This window comes from Rhinolophus sinicus, chromosome 15 (assembly GCF_057876585.1).
Source record: "Rhinolophus sinicus isolate RSI-liver-muscle chromosome 15, RSI-T2T, whole genome shotgun sequence".
In the NCBI taxonomy this organism is placed as follows: domain Eukaryota; kingdom Metazoa; phylum Chordata; class Mammalia; order Chiroptera; family Rhinolophidae; genus Rhinolophus; species Rhinolophus sinicus.
Window position 1 is genome coordinate 115,834,456 of NC_142515.1, and position 4,397 is coordinate 115,838,852.

At 39.1% G+C, this 4,397-nt stretch overlaps 1 pseudogene; it reads right to left on the reverse strand.

The window, feature by feature from the left end:
* Positions 1–3,809: 3,809 nt before the first annotated feature.
* LOC109446894 (ribose-phosphate pyrophosphokinase 1 pseudogene) lies at positions 3,810–4,182 on the reverse strand (annotated as a pseudogene).
* Positions 4,183–4,397: the final 215 nt, after the last annotated feature.

Genomic DNA, 4,397 nt, shown 5'->3' on the forward strand with positions numbered 1-4,397 from the left:
TTGAGTTGCAACAAAGCTATCAAAATAAAAATTACTCTCACAAACTGAAGACAAATATATATGCATCTACGAGGTGAAAGGGGAGTTTAGGGTTTCATTGGATTTTTCATCAATGTTTATATAGTTCATACATATATGAATACGAAGTAATTAAACATCAATCCTTAGGTGGTTCTAGCTGGAGACAGAAATATCTGAATATGTTACGAAGGGAAAATATGTGACCATAAGAAATTATAGTAAGATTCTTTGAAATAAAGTTATATTTGAAGGTAGGGATACTTACATCCCCTTAACTATAAATAAAGTTTGTTCTGCATACAAGTATAGGTAAATAAAACCTTGGAGGGTAATATCACTGAACTCATAATCTGTCGGTTTAGTTGAGTCAGATAATTTCTATGATCAAAAGAAGCTATTCTCTGTCCTCAGAACAAGTGAGTACTTCTAGTGCCTTTGACATAAATGAGTCAAAGATGGCCTCTGTGTATTGGCCCTTAGTTTATTTCTTCACTGCAGGCTGAGACAATCTCAAAAGCCCGTGGTACCAAACTTAAATTGGTATACATCCAATTATTTTATAAATAGCAACAATCACAATTTTAACCGTTTTGCATCGGCCCACTTTGCATACCCCCAAAACGTCATCCAACAGCGTTACCTACTGCTAAGACAGGTACTTGCAGTGGTAAGCCCCTAAGGCAATGCTGCCAGGGGAGCTCTCTCACCCAGAGACTCCACATCAGCCCCCTCTGTCATCCCAGTCTCCCCTGGGAACTCCCCTGCCTTCCTCTCCCTCTGAATGGTGGCCCCTTGCATTAAGCCTCTGGATGGCCTCATGCTGTGAGGGACTTCCCGTCTCATGCAACCTTTTTCAAGTGCCATCCAATAAAGCTTCTGGGTTACTCTTCCTCGCCTGTTTCCTTGATCAGCCCCATATTCCTCAGAGCCCTGCATAGACTAATTACAAAGTCAGTGAAAAAATTACGAAATGCTGCCAATTAATGATTAAGATACAACGATTGAAAACAATACTGTGAGATACATAGGTTAAAACAGAATTAAAGTGAATAAATGTGAAGATTACTTGGCTTTATTAAGCAATTCATGAACTAGACAGCAAACCATCTGGCAACTAGAAGGGACCCCGAGGGGTTGTACAAAATGGAAGTGTTTTATAGGAAGAAGGATGGGGCAAGCTATTGACAAAGGAAAAGAAAGGATGACTTTTAGACCAGGACGTTTTAGGGAAGGAAGGGAATGGCAAGGGTTTTTCTCATGCAGATTACCTCTTTATACTCGGAGGGAGTGTGGTGGGGATGTCCCACAGGACCTGTTACCTTCCTGGGGCTTGACCAGAAAATTCCAGGCTGGTTGGTTGATTAAGATTACATTTCTGGGAGAGACTGAAACTCCGGTTAGATCAGGTATTAAGTCTAGGTTTGGTATCATGGGCTTTTAGCACAAGTGATGCTTTTTGGGGCCTGTGATTTTCTCTTTAACACATTTAAAATTCATTTATTGTAATCTGAGACTATTAAGGAGAGAAAAAGTGTGGGAATTTTACAAAGATTCAAAAGATGTCAATTTGGGCTTAACAACCAAATATGTTTCAAACTTAAGTAAATTGTTCCTATTTCCACCGTATATTCAAATAGGAATGGACCATGATCTTGGTTCTGTCATTTATTAATAGTGCAAACTTGAGCATTTTTTTAAATCTCTTTGAACTTTCAGTTGTGTACCAATAAAATGGTACACAACTAATCATACTTAGTGTGAAGTTACTGTGAGTTATTGAGAATATTATTTGAGATAAATGTGAGTACCTACTACCTAACAGAGTTTTCCAAATTTGTTAGCTCTCCACCCTAGATATAACAGAACCATGTTATTTCTTTACAAGGGTCATATTAATGTGTATTTTGATTTATGTCATTGATCTTTACAAATAGGGAAGTGTTTCAGCAATAATTTACTACAGAAAAGCTAACGGCTCCAGAGGTAGAGGCAGTCTAAGTCACTTGCTTACGAAAAAGGTTATGCTTATAGTCTCTCCCCTCCCCCTTGCCTTAAAAGAAGTCTTCGCACAATCAATGAGTTGAAGAGTTTCCTTCCTGCTGGCTTTCAGCAGTACTTTGGTTTCGTTTGGAAAACAATGTGGTCTAGTGGCTAGACAGAACACAGATCTTGGAGCCAGCCGATTCCGGCAAAGTGTAGAGGAGGCTAGCCACAAAATCACGCGTGCTGAGACCCCAGACAAATCCCTTGACCTCCCAAGCCCCAGTCAAACCCTGGACAACAAAGTGCAATGTGCTAGAGTCAGGCTCCCTTTTTCTAAGAGTAAAGCATCTGTTAAAGGGCCAAAAGAGCTTTAGAATTAAAATATATATGTATATATCATTCAACAAAATGAACTCTGAATGCAGTAGCAAAAAACAAGAACGCAAATATTGTTGTTTTGCATCAAAACCCAAATGTCAGAATCCCAGAGATGGCAATTCCCCCTATCCTTCCTAGCTAGAGATTTGGTTTAAGCTTCTATGATGCCAAGCAGAACCGTAAATTCTGATGTCTAACGTGTTGATTCAGAAAAATGAATGGAAGGGGTTCATTGGATACAATCCAAACTTTTACTATGTGTGGGAGAGAGGAGGGTCTAGTTTGCTTAGAACTTCACATTCAACTTCAAAACATTTTAAAGATTTTTGTTCTAAAACTATCTAATCCAAAGCAAAGAGCTGGAAAATATTTGCTGCAGAAAAAGCAGGCGGGCGGAACTTAGAATCTACATCCTCAAGTGTCAAGATGTGCAGCTTCCCTACTGAGTCATTCTGCATTCTAGGCCTCAACTTTTGAATTTGATTTTAAGTCCATCAGGCTGTCAAAACATACACATATACATGCAATATCGAAAAAATCTCTACAACACATAACCCAGGATCTAATGCCATCTAAAGGCAACTGTGGCAAATTGCAAAATAAATAGGAAACTTTTCACTCTGGATATAAACATACATGAAATGTTTTAGCTTAATATATTCCTGTATTGATTCTTTTGGAGAGGGAAAATAATTTTCTTTCTACCCTGCTAAATTCTTCTAGCTGGTCTAACAATAGTCAAATGACATACAGCAGATTAACAGGAGGAAATTGCATGGGGATTTCACATAAATATGAAAACTGCAAAGATAGTAGGTAATGAGGTATACAGGTCATTTTGAACTAAGGAGGGGAAGTAGGGGTTTGGACTTCAAAGGGAAGTAAGGCAATTCACAGGGAGATGAAAAGAGTTAATGTTTAGTAAGCAAATGTTTATTGAGTCATCTTAAAACAATGGGACACAGAAAGGACTTTGTGAAAATGGGCCTTACTAGGTTCCTCCCAGTCTATCACCCCGAGTTCATATTAAGCTATTGTTACCTATGATGATAGCTGCCTTCCTGGAGCAGGTCCTCTATCTAAATTCTTGTAGGCAGTTAGGGGGGAGGTCAAAGTTTTTTTCCTGAGTCTTTGCCTTCTTGAAAAGAACCAGCTTAAAATAATATTCCAAAGAGGCATATTTTGGGCTAGCAAATTTTATTCACTTTCAATTCCGTATAATACTTATTAAAGTCAATAAAACTTTTGTCCAAAGATTAAACATAAGCAAAATTACAAATAACTAATCAAGAGGGAAAAATATGAGTGTGTGTATGTGTGTATGTTTGTGTGTGTTCAGCGTTGCAATAAATCAAACAAATATAATTAAAAATACATAGGGAAAGTCTTTTTTTATATGTATGTATGTATTTATTGAGTGGGGCACTTTATTTTTCAAAAGCCTCAGATGTTATTCTATTATAAAGGGACACAGTGAAAAGGTAGGAAACAGATTCCCCATTGTGAGTTCCCCGATGGCTTCTGCAAGAATGATGGAGATGTTGCTCACCTGTGTTTTGGAGCACACTTCATCTTATCCTCCTGAGATATGATATTGGTGACTACTATCGCTTCAAAGCATGCGTTGTCAATGCCAAAAATGGCTGGGCCAGAAAAGATTGCGTGAGTCAAGATGGCATAAACTCTGTTGGCTCCCGCTGAGGGAGGTTTGTCATCTGCAGGGCAGATTGTGCCACAAGAGTCAGCCATGTCATCCACTAGGATGGGTGACCCAATCCTCACGTCTCCCACCAGCACCATGGGTTCCATTTCACTGGCCTTTTTCCATTCGTTGTGAGTCAAGGGCAAGTCCACATTCAACTGGTCTGCAATGGAGGTTGATGTAGGTGATGTTGGATCTGCGGGCAGTTTCTGAGTGTGGTCCGGGATCGTGTCTCATGAAGCCAAAGAACGGAAACACGGACCAGGGAGAGGCAAAAAGTTTTTAAAAGAGGATAGTTTATTAGAGGCAGGAG